The sequence below is a fragment of the Ruditapes philippinarum genome, unplaced genomic scaffold (assembly GCF_026571515.1).
Source record: "Ruditapes philippinarum isolate M1 unplaced genomic scaffold, ASM2657151v2 ctg2886_1_1_1_1, whole genome shotgun sequence".
In the NCBI taxonomy this organism is placed as follows: Eukaryota; Metazoa; Mollusca; class Bivalvia; order Venerida; family Veneridae; genus Ruditapes; species Ruditapes philippinarum.
In genome coordinates, this window is record NW_026858120.1 from 54338 (window position 1) to 71377 (window position 17040).

Below are 17040 nucleotides of genomic sequence, written 5' to 3' on the forward strand. Positions count from 1 at the left end.
GACCTCGGCTGGCTCGAACTACCGATCTCTCGAACAAATTTGCACAGGCCCTCCGAGTTCAAGCAAACGAAGTTCGACTGTACTGAATAAATCCACAAGCAAACCCCATAAGTACACATGCTGACCAACATTCTTGTAAACTTTCAGGCCTACAAGTGAAATACTTTTTGAGCTATGCATGAACAAGTTGAAAATTGCAAATTTATACTACTGTAAGTCAAGGGCAATAACTCTAACAAAACTGAAAAAAATCCACATACAAGTCCCAGTTGCATAGCTTCACAGTGATGTGAATCATTATTCCTGTAATTTAGTGATGTTGATCATTATTTCCTGTAAAGTTGGTTGATTCTAACTCAAGCACTCAAGGAACAAATAACAACATAATGAAACAGTTTTTACTAAGTCAAGGGCAATAACTCTACAAATACTGGAAAAATCCACAAGCGAAACCCCAGGTGCAAAACTAAATATGCTGAGCAACCTTCGCGTAAGGTTTAATGACTATGTCAAATCCTTTTTGAGTTAAATGCGACACAAGTTGAAAATTGCAAAAATTTTCTAAGTCAAGGGCAATAAATACTGAATAAATCCAGACAAAAATACCCAGGTGCACAACTACACATGCTAATCAATATTCCTGTAAAGTTTCATGTCTCTATGTCAAATCCTTTTTGAGTTACATGCGACACAAGTTGAAAATTGCAAAATTTTACTAAGTCAAGGGCAATAACTCTAAAAAATACTAAAAATATCCAAACGAAAATACCCAGGTGCACAACTACACATGCTGATCAACATTCCTGTAAAGATTCATGACTCTAGGTCAAATACTTTTTGAGTTACGTGCGACACAAAAGAGAACGGACGGATGGACGGACGGAAGGAAGGATGGACAAGGGTAAATCTAAATGCCCGCCACTAAAGTGGGGGCACTAAAAATCGCAGAAATAATGTGCATGTTGAGAAATCAGTTTTCGACGTTGCGACAACCTTGCAACCTTAAGAATTTGCACAACTGTCTTGCGTCTGCCGCAAGAAACCCAGCGATTTTTGTCAAAATGTGTTCGTACAGCTGCTGTAAGGGTAATATGATAGAGGCTTTATACAACTACTGTTGATATATATGAAACCATGTGACAACCCTGCAAGAGATTCAAGTCTTTTATATAGTAAAGAAACTATCTTTCTAGTTTTCAGAATCTCCCTAGGATGACAAATTGTACATAATTCCAGTTAATTGTAACCCAATGGTTATACATGGGATCTTGATTTTTGGATTTTCAAACTTCAGGTTATACATGGGAGATTTTTGGATTTTCAAACCTCTGGTAAAGGCCCAACCCTCCAGGTTCAGACAGTAATATTCATACAAAATTGACCTACTATCCCAGTTGGACATATCCAACTGGGTTAATTTACTGGTCCATAAATTCATAAACAGTATATTCTGGTGACATACTATTACCTAAATAAAGCTGGAAAGTCACGATGTAACAATTAACTTCAAAAAAGACCAAATCATTCCATCAGTAGAACACATAATGATGCAGAAACTGTTAGTGAAAAACAACAGAGGACATTTCATGATAACTTTGTTGTTTTTTTAACTCATGAATTACAGTGTTTAACCTAGAATACATGCAACCAGGGAGTCATTAGCACAGGATGTGCACTATAATCAAAATCTTCAGGGTTTTTTTATAGATGAAGAGAAAACAAGAGCTGTCTGAGGAGACAGTACACTGTCCAATATCACAAACTTAATAACATGCATAGTAATTAGTAAAAGTATACAGGTAATAATAGGTACTCGAAATTGTGAAAAAGTAAAAAAAAGTTGAATTATTTGTATATAGAAGTAAGAGAATTGTTAACATTTTCATGGTTAATCTGAATCAACATTTAAGATTAGAAGTAAATCAAATAAATAATGATGTTAAATGCAAAAATCTTCACATGAATTTTAAGTTTTTAGGCATATATCTGACCTTTGTTAATTGTTCAGTTCCTTATAGTGCTCATTAAGTGCTCATGCCTTAAACATAACAATCTTAATAATATGAACTTTTATTTGAAACTTGATGTTTAAAGGAAGAATAATTCTTGAAATACAATTACCTGAGTTATAAACTTTATTTATTGCATGTAATGTTGGTGATGATACAGCACAATATTTTCATGTTTAAAGGCAAATTGATCTGTAAGTTATAAAAAAGATAACTTTTATTAATAAGAAATATGAACAAAAACTTGAATCAGAAGTCTGACCCAGGTTGAGTAAGACAGCTTACCATATGTAAAGTTGAGCTAAAATAAAAGCAATCATTCCCTGTTGCCACTTTATGTTGCAGGAAATTTAACAAGAATGACAACCGTAGCTTGATCACAACCATCGTAAAACACTGCATTATAAGAACATGCAATACTGACAGAATGATGCTATTTTATTTTGTTTACAAAACTCAAATTTCATCATGTACACTGTACAAGTGAAGGGTCTCTGAAGACAATAACATAAAATATTTACAAAAATTTCTATGTTGTAATGTAAAAGTATACAATTTCAAGTCAAATTCAAGTAAAATTAATTACATTAAGCAAAGTTCAAGGAGGAGATAACTGTTGAATTATAGATGCTTGAATTATGAACATTGTCAAACATGTTAAATGAACCTATACATCCATGCTGTCTGATCAGGCTCTAAACTGTTTGGTAGCTTCATTTTTGTATTTTGATATTAAAATTCTCAAATTTTTTAAAAGAAAGGCATCCGCTTTGTTCAATAGGTAGAGCATTGGACTGTGAGTCCGGCAACCCAGGTTCGATTCCTGAACGACGCAGGTCACTTTCATTGTGATTTATATGAAATCCTTTCTATGGTCATTCACACTGTACCACTGCTCTTGCATTTACAGAAGTAATCAGTTCCTTGCAAAAGTGAAGGCAACTAGTACTGGTAAACTGCTCGACAGCTTGCCCAGGAATGATGCGGTGGATGAACTGTGCTCTGGTAAATTCAATGTGGGTAACTGCCATGAGCCGGAGTGAAAACTACCAACACCACCACCATCAACAGACTATTTCAAATTTAAAACCGGTTACATCTTTTACACAAATTCAGCAGATGAAGGTTTATGAAACACCATTTCCATGTTATCTTTTTTTTAAATTTTTTTTTAGGAAACTGAGAATATTCTACCAACAAGGGATCAGTGATGGCTCCTAACTGCTTGCAATAAGATATATAGAAGGTAAAATTGCATGATTAGCTATTCTGGTTGTATCACTCTAGTTGATTACAAAACAGTTCTATTCTCCCTATGAAGCTTGATAGAAGACCATACATGATATACTTAATATAATATATAATCTATTACATGTAGTTATTGCTGAAGAGAAGTTATTCACACCATTAAATTAACTCCTCATGGTTGATGCTTAAAAGAAGTTTTTCATAATTGTTTCATCATCACTTTTGAACGGTGGCCTTAAGAAAGTCCATGATTATCTACATATGGACAATCCTAAAAAACAGAATCATATACTGAAGCCAAAACCTCATGCATGAAGTAAGTTTGATCCTTAACCTGCTTTGAATTTGGAACTGTCCTTTCCTGGTAAAAAGATTAACTATCTATGCTGGCTGGCCTGGCTGAAATCACTTTCTGTTCAATTAGGAGGTAATTAAACCTGTTTTTTTAGAGGGTATGATGTTTAAGAGAACTGCAGCTGCTGGAATATCAGTTCATACTAAAACACTATGGTGAACATTTCACTCTGTAAAGTTCTTTGATAATTACGTTATTCAAACATGGAATTATTAATTCAGCATGTACAGTGAGCCATTTAGATTCAAATTTGTTTCCAAAATTTTACTCCTGCAAAAATATATCCAGCTACTGTGACTCAGTAATTATTTTTTGACCAATTTTGTAAATTATTTAGCAAAAACGTAACAGAACACCACTATCTGATCAAAATCAAAATTAAGAAACAGTATTTTTTGTTACATGGAGACGTTTTGAAACCCATAGTGACCAAATTCTGCATGATTCCAAATTAAAATAATAATTCAAGCTTTATTACCAAAGCATGGCCTTGGATTAATCTCTTTAACAATCATTTCATATTTAACTTTCTGAAATTCAAAAGAATAATTACACTTAAGAAATTCCAGTCATGTAAAGGGAGTTACCAATCTAAGTGGTCTTGATGCGTCTGTTCCAGGTTAGGCTTCAATAGCAAAGCAAAAGTAGCTGCTAACCTTAGTATTTCTCTAGTAACAAACCATAAATTTCCCAAAAGCCTTTACCTTAAAGTGCAATTCTATTTGAAATTTGGAAAAAATAATAAACCTTTCACTTTCTTTTATTCACTTGATGGTAATATACATAGTATTATAGAATGACTGACTGTTCTTACTGGGAATATTTTTATTGGGAAAAGTCTTCACAATTTTTCACAAGATTTAAATAAATTTTTCTATCTGGGAAGACGCCCTTCATATAAGCCAAAAAGTCACTGAAGCAATGATTTTATAAAAAGCTGTACAAAGCTACATGTACAGGTAAATTCACTAAATTGTTTGCTAAGACAGGCAACTGAAATCTTTTTCTGGCATAAAACATGTTAAGTTGTCCTATGACCTTTTAAAGCTAAATATGTCAATAACATAATGAGCGAATAAAATAAAAATAATTCTTAGAAAAAGACAAAAACAAAATTAATCATTGGTTTTATTGATAGAATCCTTTTCCATTAAAAATATCAAAGCTATTTTGCCTTGAAACTTCTTACCCATGTTTCCAAATGCCAACTTCATATTTGATGTGAAAGACCACTCCTGTGACAGTCCTTATGTGGTCTGTAATGGCAGGTGACCTCCGTAACAAACTGAAATACAAGAATAAAAATTTAAGTCTCTTTAAGCTTTTAAGGCTTTTAATCAGAGTTGGGTTTTAAACACAGTGTTGACTGTATGACTAGTTATCAATAAATTTTTTATGAAATGGATGTAACAACACAAATTTTTTGAAAGCAGTAAATAATAAATATAACAAAACAAATAATAAAATTGATTAGTAAAGTAGTGTATAATTTAGTACATAGATAAAATACTTATCATAAAATACACCTGTACCTCGCATCAGCTATCATCTAAAAAACTTTTTATATAGAGAACTATAGAGGGATACATTTATCACAGATAAACAGAATCTATTTTAATATTTTATAAATCAGTCGTATTAACAGAAGCTGAATACATTTGTATCCAAACAGAGCACATGATAAATATTTCAAACTTGTAAGTGACAAGTTTTACATATTTCATCTATTTTCTGACGAATTTTCTCAATTCCTCTTGGATAAAATGAGTAATGTCATTGAATATCCTTCAATATTTACTGAGTAATTCTTTCTCAGTAAAAGATATAAGACTTTTTCTTTTTTATCATCTCATCGTAATCTGAATTTCTGTTTAACCTTTCGTCCCCTATTGTACGAACAGAAATTCAAACATTGTTTGTGATCATGTTTAAATAGTTATTCCTATGTAGGCCCACATACTTTTATTTACATTTAAGACAAAAAATATTCTTCTAAATGTACTTGACAAAACCAATATCCTGTAACAAGCACCAAATACATAGTGTAATCACGATTTCAACAAGGCTTATGCTTCCGTATTTTCATTTATCAAAGCATTGATACCATAGAAGTAAACTAGCAGGATTTTACAATATTCGTAGATCAAACGGCAAATAAGACGAATATATCGGTGACATTTTTTCCTTCAAAATTTCATGCCATTTCATTTCATAACTGCTGCAAAAGGAAGCCGTATGCGATCAGTAAATCTTTTATTAGATTCCAATGATATTTTGCCTCATAATTACAAAAGCGGAGCCCAAGCAACGGACAACAGTACAAGAGTTTATATTTACTTAGTAATCATATGTCCGTAGAAAATTATGAGAATTGATCAATGATAAGAAATCAGGACGGGAGCTACTTATTGTCTGCCTGATCAATAACCTGATTTATATGGTATATTAATTTAAGTTTGTTCTATCTACAGCTTAGCAGATACAAGATTTTTGATTGCTTCAAGTCTGACTGGAATAAACAATATGGAATTAGTGGCACGCCAATAGAAAATCAAGAAGGATCGAGCAAAAGCAATATATTTCTCAATTACAAATATCATCAGTTTTTTTGTTTTCTCGTTTGGTTTCTGGTTTTACGGAGAGCAACACTGCTCTATTCTGTTTTACAAGATTGCAGGATTCTGCAGAAAATTTACATGCAAAAATCTTCCGTAAAATCTGTTTATTTCTTGATTGCATTGCATGGTTTATTTTCTGACAGATGTCAGTCTTTACGAACCTGGAAACAATTGCCAAATAGGGTACAGTTCAAAATATCAGAAGAAGGAGATTTTAGAACTTTTCATTTTAAAAAACCATTAATCAAATTGAAAAAGAAAATGAAAAAAAAAACCTGATGTACATAGTCTCAAATGAAGAATAACTTTTGATATTGGAATGTTTTTTATACTGAGATGCAACGAAGGATTATTTCATAGAAAATCAGAAAATTACACAAATTTTCCTTTCAGCTTAAAAGTTGTTAAGTGCAACACTTCATGGTACCATGAGCAAAATGACAAACATTTGTAGGAAAAAAAAAAACGAAAATAAAACACAAAACGCATGATATTAGTTCAATTCTATCTAACAAGCCCTTGAGCCACAATTTTGCACGTGGCTAAATAATGCACACTTCATCTACAAGTTAAATAAAATCACAAAAGCAATAAAACTAGAAATCTGCAAAATCTAACATTGTAAATAGATTTTACATAAAACAAAATCTCAGCAGCAGAGATGAGATATAAAAAAAAAACATATCAAGAAATTTCGAGAAACTGTGCATCTTCGTGTAATAAATGTCTCTCAAAGCTGGAATTTCAATTTTAAAGTAAAAAGTTTAATGTCAAAACCATTCATTTATATTCTTGTCTTTAGTGCCGAATTCCATAAACTATATTTATACACTTGCGAGACTGAATAGTTTAATTGCATGATTCAAAAATCCATGCATAACAAATGAACGTTTAAGGTTGAACATTTTTTAATGTAAGGTCACTGCGCACTAAATGCTTATTTGACCGGGTCAACAGAAGATGACCATTATTTGGATATAAATATCAATACTGCATTTTCTTGACCAATTAGAACTGTCCATTTCGCGATCAAAAGATCATAAAATGATGCACTAGCATTGCTTATTTTCTCTACAGGGTGTCGTCAAACTGAAGTAGATACGTCCAAATATGTCTGCCGACGTGATTTCACAACTGAATTGGATGCGTTGCAACAGCAATTATTGTGACAAGCAGAAAATGTCAAAGTTTCGCAGATGGTATAACTCAATCTTTTGTTGTACTATAACTTTGTATGCTTACAACCGACTCCTTTTTGCTACATTCGAGCCACAGTCTATTTACAACCATCTGTCCCTATATTGAATGTTTTTGTCTTTTCAGTTTTTGCCATTAATCACTATTTTCACCGTAACAAATGGCAACAGAATTACCATTTGAATAATCATCGTGTATTCACATTAACAGCATAGCGTAGTTACATTGTCATAATAGGCAAAATTAATACCATTTATAAAATCAGCGTAGTTGTCACGATTTCTTGTCTTAAAAAAAAGAAGCAGTCAGTATTCAGAGCAAATTCTACGAAACATGTGCACCCTTATTTCTTATCAGCTGACTAGGTGCAGATCTTTAACTTAGGTGCAGATTTTTTTTTTTTTAATGACTTAATCTGAAAATAAAACATCTTGATGAACTACTTTCTGAATGATAACATTGGCAGATATTGTTAAAATTATAAAAAAAATTGTATATAAAGTATGATATAATTGTACAATGGTTAAATACCAAGAGAATTATAGTAATATCATTATATGCTACAACCTTCATAAAAATACATGTAAAGCAAGGAAAATAAAAACACTTAAAGGGCATCTGAGGTCTTCCTCCATCAGTAAAGTGGAAAGTTGCTATATGACTTATACTGTGTTGATGGGGCATAAAACCAAACCAAAAACAATTAATAAATTTAAAAAAAAAAAACCCACTTAAGTTGCATACCCCTTTCTACCATCACCCAAAGGGGCATTATTTAAGGCAAGCCTGACTGAAAATGTTTAATTACTTACCTACACGAAAATTACAAAACTCAAGAAAATTATTTCATTTCATATTATCATAATATCAGACTGGTTTAAGATATATCATTAACATGCTAGTTTAATAAATACTGAAAATAAAGATGAATTCTTATTTCATTTAATTTCCCACACATTATTCAAATTCCTTAAAACAATTAGAATTTCCTAAAAAGAAAAAAGTAATAATGGAAGAGAACTTACAAAAAATAGATACTTGAAATTATTTCATGAAGAAATATTGCAAATTTTTAATATTAATAATAAATATTAAACAGTTTCAGGAATATATAAAACACTTAAGTTCAGACATGATATATTGTAATACAAGATAGCCCATTAAATAAGTACACAATTATCTTTGTGATTAGACATTGAAATAAAACAAACAAACAAACATCTAAACAATATTATTTTTCTATAATTTAAGTAAAACAAGAGTGCCATGATGGCCCTGAGGTCGCTCACCTGTATATAGCCCCCCCCCCCGCCCCCCGGGTCAATTTTTACCCAAGGGCTTTTATTTGAACAGACTTGGTAGACACCCATAAGAAGATGTTTCATGCTAAACATCTAAGTTCTAGCTCATTGGGTTTTTTAAAAGAAGATTTTTAAGTTTTTACTATACACATATAGTTAAAAACAATGACACCCCTGGGGCAGGGACAGTTTTGACCCCTGGGCTTTTATTTGAACAAACTTTGTAGATATTTACTTAAAGATGTTTCATGTATAATATCTAAACTCAAGTTATTTGGGTTTTTTCAAAGAAGATTTTTAAGTTTTTGCTATACACATATAAGGAAAATCAATGACCCCCTGGGGCAGGGCCAGTTTTGACCCCAGGGCTTTTATTTGAACATACTTGGTAGACACCCATTAGAATTTGTTTCATGCTAAATATCTTAGCTCTAGCTCTTTGAGTTCTTTAAAAGAAGATTTTTTAAGTTTTTACTATATGCATATAGGGAAAATCTATGACCCCCTGGGACGGGCCAATTTTGACCCCAGGGCTTTTATTTTAACAAACTTGGTAGACACTCATTAGAAGATGTTTCATGCTAAATATCTTAGCTCTAGCTCTTTGGGTTCTTTAAAAGAAGATTTTTTAAGTTTTTACTATATGCATATAGGGAAAATCTATGACCCCCTGGGACGGGGCCAATTTTGACCCCAGGGCTTTTATTTGAACAAACTTGGTAGACATTCACTAGAAGATGTTTCATGCCAAATATCTAAGCCCTAGCTCTTAAGGTTCTTTAAAAGAAGATTTTTTAAGTTTTTACTATATGCATATAGGGAAAATCAATGACCCCAGGGGGCGGGGCCAATTTTGACCCCAGGGCTTTTATTTGAACAAACTTGGTAGACACTCACTAGAAGATATTTCATGCTCTAAATATCTTAGCTCTAGCTCTTTGGGTTCTTTTAAAAGAAGATTTTTTAAGTTTTTACTATATGCATATAGGGAAAAATCTATGACCCCCTGGGGCAGGGCCAATTTTGACCTCAGGGCTTTTTTATTTGAACAAACTTTGTAGACACTCATTAGAAGATGTTTTCATGCTAAATATCTTAGCTCTAGCTCTTTGGTTTCTTTAAAAGAAGATTTTTTTAAGTTTTTACTATATGCATATTAGGGAAAATCAATGACCCCCTGGGGCGGACCAATTTTGACCCCAGGGCTTTTATTTGAACAAACTTGGTAGACATTCACTAGAAGATGTTTCATGCCAAATATCTAAGCTCTAGCTTTTACAGTTCTTTAAAGAAGATTTTTTAAGTTTTTACTATATGCATTTAGGAAAATCAATGACCCCCCGGGGGGGGCCAATTTTGACCCCAGGGCTTTTTATTTTGAACAAAACTTGGTAGACACTCACTAGAAGATGTTTCATGCCTAAATATCTTAGCTCTAGCTCTTTGGGTTCTTTAAAAGAAGATTTTTAAGTTTTTACTATATGCATATAGGGAAAATCAATGACCCCCTGGGGCGGGGCCAATTTTGACCCTAGGGCTTTTTATTTGAACAAACTTGGTAGACACTCATTAGAAGATTTGTTTTCATGCCAAATATCTAACTCTAGCTCTCTACGGTTCTTTAAAAGAAGGATATTTAAAGATTTTTTCTTTCGGTTGCCATGGCAACCAGAGTTCTGCATGAAATGGAATTCTTTGAACAATCTTGATAGAGCTTCATACAAAGAGTATTCCTGCCAAGTTTCATTAACATTGGCCTTGCTGGTATTCATAGAAGATGTCCTTAGAATATTTAAAATGTGGACGGACGACAGACGACGGACGCCATTTGGTTGGCCATCCTAAAAGCTCACCTGCACTTTGTTTGCAAGGTGAGCTAAAAAAAACCCCCAAAAAATATCACTCCTTAACTTTAACGGCACAAGGTCTGCATGCACATCTACACAACCCTTTAAGAACAATGCTTGCCTGCACATCTACACAACAAGTTTAGAACAGGGCTTGCATGCACATCTACACAACCCTTTAAGAACAATGCTTGCCTGCACATCTACACAACAAGTTTAGAACAAGGCTTGCCTGCACATCTACACAACCCTTTAAGAACAATGCTTGCCTGCACATCTACACAACAAGTTTAGAACAAGGCTTGCCTGCACATCTACACAACCCTTTAAGAACAATGCTTGCCTGCACATCTACACAAAGAGTTTAGAACAAGGCTTGCCTGCACATCTACACAACAAGTCTAGAACAAGGCTTGCCTGCACATCTACACAACCCTTTAAGAACAATGCTTGCCTGCACATCTACACAAAGAGTTTAGAACAAGGCTTGCATGCACATCTACACAACCAGTGAAGAACAAGGTATGTATTCACATCTACACAACCAGTTTAGAACAAGGATGTCTGCATGTCTACACAACAAGTTAAGAACAAGGTTTGCCTACGCATCTACACAACAAGGCTTGCATGAACATCTACACAACCAGTTAAGAACAAGTCTTACCTACACATCTACACAACCAGTTTGGAACAAGGTCTGTCAGCACATCTACACAATGAGTTTAGAACAAGACATGCCTGCACAACTACATAACCAGTTTAGAACAGGGCTTGCATGCACATCTACACAACCAGTTTAGAACAAGACTTGCCTGCACATCTACACAACCAGTTTAGAACAAGACTTGCCTGCACATCTACACAACCAGTTTAGAACAAGACATGCCTGCACAACTACACAACCAGTTTAGAACAGGGCTTGCATGCACATCTACACAACCAGTTTAGAACAAGACTTGCCTGCACATCTACACAACCAGTTTAGAACAAGGCTTGCCTGCACAACTACACAACCAGTTTAGAACAAGGCTTGTCTGCATATGGAACTGGGAAAGTCTACTTAAGAAATTTCGCAGGTTCAGAATTAATGTTTCAAATGACTGTTGTAAAAGATTGACAATGGTAAATACAGTTGTTCAAAAATTGGAACAAAGGGAGGCAACTAGAACAGAAATGATATCGGTTTGAAATTATTTGCATTTTCCTTGTTGGATATTGTGGAAACATGAGGCGAAAAGGAATATCATTCTCTACAAACATTGGAGCAATAATTGCCGTACTAAACCTCATAACGCTATCATTATAGAAATCAGGGCAGAAACCAAAGATCTGTATCCAAACCCAAAGAAAACTTTTCTATGCATGTTTCTCTTCAAAGTAGAGAAAAGACATTTAAATAAATGTAAATATAATTTCCATCTATTATTCTGATAAAAAAAAACCTTGAGAGCTGCTATATATTCCTGTTAAGCATTTGAAAAAAAAGGTCGTCTTCTGATTTCTTCTGATTTGACAATCTCTAACCCTAATTGTGACATTTTGTAAATATAACTATCAGATCACTGAATTTTAAGTATCACAAAAAACTAACAGTTTTCCCAAGATGGTTATGTTTGAAAGCCTAATTGTATTCAATTTCTTTATGAATCAAAGCCACTGTGTTTGGTACCGATAAGAAAATTTAAAAAAAAAGAAGAAGCCAGCAGTTAGAGACGTAAAAGGTTAAGTTACAGTAAACTACCCTGGGTAAATATTAAAGCTGATAGTTACCATAGTTACAATATGTAAATTACTAGAGGACAGATGGTGGCTTGCATCTATGGAGAGATTTATTTCTGCATCTATTTATCTCCTTGTAAATTTACAATCGATTTTCAGAGATAAGAGGGGAAGAATGGGGTTTTTACTGAGACTGTATCTCTCAGCTTGGCACTAGTTTTTTTTTACTGCCCTGTCACAAATGTGTTACCGTGACATCACAAGCTGCTGGGAACTACTTGCACAAATTGTTGTAATACTATACATACACATTCTATTAAATAGGTTACGCTTTTAAACTATGAAGACCCATTTTAGATGATGAAATTCTATGTTAAGAACTTTTTTAATTTATTGTTAAAGACAGTTCAGAACATCTTAATGTCAACACGATATTTTACTAATAAAGCATATTAAATTGTAACATTAAAATCTAGCCTAAAATTAATTTCAAATGATTAAATTTAAGAGAATTTATTTCAGTTCTTTTATGTAATCATACAGTCTTTAATAAGGTCATCTCTTTATAAAGACCATATTATTATCAAAAATCATATTTTCTAATTTTAACAACTTGCTATCTGTCTCCATATACCACACTGTCTACATTCTACATCCGGTCTTTGAAGGCAGGCTCATAGAATACTCCTTACACAAATTATCTTTGAACAGTAATTACCTGGTAGACATGTAAAAACATCTTTAACCATTATAACCACCCTAAATATCTTACATGGTTTTGTCCATTTTTAAATCTGGACAAAACCATTTATCTTTTATAGGGAAATTTCAAAATAGACTTTTTCTGACTGAAAAAACCAACAGTGCAGACCATTATCAGGTAACACTGATATGCCAGCTGATCTCATTGGTAAATTCTGTTTCCACCAGTTGGTAAAGGGTAGCCATTCATTTTTTTTCATTTTATTTTTATCATTTTACATGTACATATACAATTTACTTAGCCTCTCTGAGCTCTTGTATTGCCTATATATTAATAAGTAAAGTCTAGTCAAACTAAACAAACATGAAGGTTGCAGAATCATACACTATACTGTATTGTTTTAGCCATCATTTCAAAATACTGTTCAAAATTCAATCAAGGGGAAGTTTATTACATAAATAAAACAGGATAAAATTTGGTTTAAATTAGAGATGTTATCCGGAGTTCGGATATCCGAATGTTCAAATATTCTAAACAAAGTTAACAAAACTTGCATCAGATAAATTTTTGACCACGAAAATAATTGGTTTGGCCTTATCAGTTTTTGGATCAATAAGATTTTAATTAATTAAAAAGACAGTTGGATAGCCGTGATATAACAGGTATGTGTTATTACATTTTCATATGACTGACATTGCTATAATAAATCTGTATAGTCAATCACTTTAATTAAATCAATCACAATCTATGCACTGTATGCAAAATACAACCACGCTCTATTTTTTAACTGATGACAAACAAATACTAATTTGCATAATAAAACATTAAATATCATATCATTTTTTGGAATATTTAACTTTTCTAAACAAAAAATAAAAGCAAAAAAAAAAGCAATTGACTGAAAATACCTTCAGTAACAATTTCATGAATGTGGACCTTTTATTAGAATATCTTAAATTTGCCTAAAATTATAAAGCTGTGAACTTTTTTTTCTTGTTTGTTTTTTTTGTCTTTATTCACATTTATATTTCTCATTATCATAACAACACATTCGCAACAATCATCAAATCTAAGCATTAATTATAGCCATCAATCTATGAAAATTAAGCCTCTGTCATCCACCCTAAACAAAGAAACGAAATCTACGAGCTTCCGACAGATCTCGGGTCAAAAGCACAATTTCTTTAAGTCGCTAAGCTACAGTAACTATTAAAATCAATAGTAAATTTTCTTATTGTTGACATCGGCCCATAACCCCTTTAGAGGAGCTCTTTGTTTGTGATTTAATAACCCCACATAGACTGCGTCTCAGCATACAAAGCCTGGGCACGCGTCACTCTAATATAAAATCAGCCATGTATATCATTATAATTAGATGGTATATTTACTTGCAGATACATGAGGTTGTTAATGCTACATCTAAGGCTTCTGTTTATTAACCGAATCGTCACCTGGTGTAATCAACCAGCTGCGTACATTCGGGGGCACGCGACAAACTCCCTTATCTATCATTTTATAAATGCATGTATCACCATATATGGCAACACTGTTAAGTAAAACTGTTTTATTTATTGATTCTGCTTAATAATTTTGTCGCCGACTTAATATGAAATATGACTAGCATTTGTTATTAAACTGTATCAGATACTATATTTAATTTAGCAGACGTATCGAAATCACAAAAACATACCATGTGATCTTGTTTCAAAGACCGTTTATATAGAGAATAAGCAATTAATAAACACAATAAATCATATGTCTGTTTTGAAAATATTTAATAATACATATTTCATATTCTCATTTTCAAGTTAATGATAAAGCATGAATATCTACTTAGAGTTAACTGTTACAGACTGTGCCACACAACCTGAAATATAACACTCACTTTTAGAAAGTTGTGACAATCACATTTACTTTGATTATATATTAGATATTTGTTGTTTTCATAATGGTAACAATAATACATCATTATATCATGCTAATATGCCATTATATCATATCCTTCCCACATTAATACACAAACATAAAGCTTACCTATGCATTAAACATGAGGTTTACAATAAAACATATATAATCTAGACTTTGTTAATCAATTATTAGACAGGTGACAAAAATACGAGAAGTATGCTGCAAAATAAACATTACTATGTTGTTACTTGGTTTGTTTCTTTTCGTTCTTTTAGTTTGAATTAAAAAAATCCCTTCTTTAATTAATGTGTCAATTTTTTTCTTTTTAACACCAATAAATCAACAAGAGGACCATGATGGCCCTGTATCACTCACCTTAAATATATAGCACTTTATATAAATATATTAAGAAGAAAAAGTCACATGATTTATGTAACCTTTGTAAAAGACCACACACAGCAATGCCTCATGCAAAAAACCTTAACTCTTGTAATTTCACACAAAAAGACTTGAAAGTGTTTTCCTATTCATGTCTAGATAAACAAAGTTACACTCCTGGCAGGGCCCATTTTGACTCCAGGGGAATGAATTTACTAATTTTAGCAGAGGACCATAAAGTCATGCTAATTTGTGAGAATATTTATGCTCTGTTCACTAGAATCTCATTGGAAAAGATTTATTAGACATGGTTACTATGCAAGATGGTTGCCCCCAAACAACCCCCCAACCCGCTGGATAGCTCTGGATAGCTTTCTTGCATGAAGAATCCTATCACTCTTATGGACTTGAACCTAGAGGTGAGAGGCAAGTGGTTTGAAGTCACTCAGGCAATGACGCCCACCATTTTTAGATTTAAAGCCCAGTTAATCAAAGGCAGTCAAAGTCCCTGTGACCTTGACCTAGTGACCCCTAAAACAATAGTGTTCATCTACTGGTCATGACCAAATGTATTCTAAAAGTATTTTCCAATACAAATCTACCTTGGGGGTCAAGGTCATATTTTAAGAATATAACATAGCAATTTTGATGTAGGTGATCTTTGTAAGTATAGATCAAATCTGTCATTAGATATTAAAAGTTACGATAATTCAAGCAAAAATCATTGATGGTCAAGTTTATTTTTACAGTCAAGGTCATATCCGAATTATAAAACATGTTATTTTAGGTCAGCAAAATTCAATTCCCTAATGCATATTGCAGATAGCAAAGTTATAGCCAATAATGTGTAGTAAAAATCAAGCAAAATTAAAAGGTCAAAGTTTTTAATGAGTCAATGTCAAGTTCTGTCTGGTCAACTTCAAGGTCTAGTCTAAAAGGTTGTTGTGGCATTGGCACAACAAAGTCAACATCACTGTGGCAAAAACTCAAGTATTTTCTTCAAAAAAGAAAGAAAAAGAGTTGTGCTTATAAGGTAACAGTGTTGTGTATCTTTATCAATACATTTATACAACTGTTGACTTTGTGTTAATAGACAGTATATTGTTATCAGGAAAGGTAAATAAAACAAGGGTCACATACTTCCTTGAGTGACAGTCATCACCTGTCTTTGTTTATAAAGTTTCAACAGGATTTATATCAACCAGTGAATACTTTAAGATATAAACTCATTGAACACTTAAAGATAAGAAATTTAAAGCAAGGTATACATTCAAACAATGGCAATAAAGAAATAAACACATATGCTAATTCATTTTCTATCCAGTCACTTTATTATCTATTATTCATTATTACATTAGCCCATAACCTGCTGAATTTCTCAAATGGACTTGTTAGAAAATGTCCATTGTGGGTTTATCAGGATGAAAATTTGAGGTTGCAGTATAGTCTAGAGATAATTGTTTTGTTATCAGCGTTCTAGAATTATTAAGTTGACAATAAGACTTTATAAAATATATTATTTCTTGCTGCAAAGTAGATTATTTCAGATTTTTATTTCTACCGGGACATCAATCATCTCCAGGACGCCTCTGGGACAGTCACCTGATTTTCGGGACAGACCCGGACGTCCAAAACGTTATGCTATGAACTGTGCAGAACTTGGACAGACTACACTGACATGCAGGCTGGTATGGCTCTCTACTGGTGGCCTAGACTAACAAATTTTAGTTTCAGCAGGGCAAGAATTGAACGTTTTA

At 32.9% G+C, this 17040-nt stretch overlaps 1 long non-coding RNA gene across 2 annotated transcripts in view; it reads right to left on the reverse strand.

Moving 5' to 3' along the window:
• Positions 1-2119: 2119 nt before the first annotated feature.
• LOC132752177 (uncharacterized) overlaps positions 2120-17040 on the reverse strand; it is a 28741-nt gene continuing 13820 nt past the window's right edge. For both annotated transcript variants that reach the window (XR_009628778.1, XR_009628777.1), the window contains 2 exons: positions 4802-4897; positions 2120-2201 (listed from right to left, as the gene is read on the reverse strand). This is a non-coding gene — a long non-coding RNA (uncharacterized LOC132752177). The remainder of the gene's footprint in view (positions 2202-4801; positions 4898-17040) is intronic.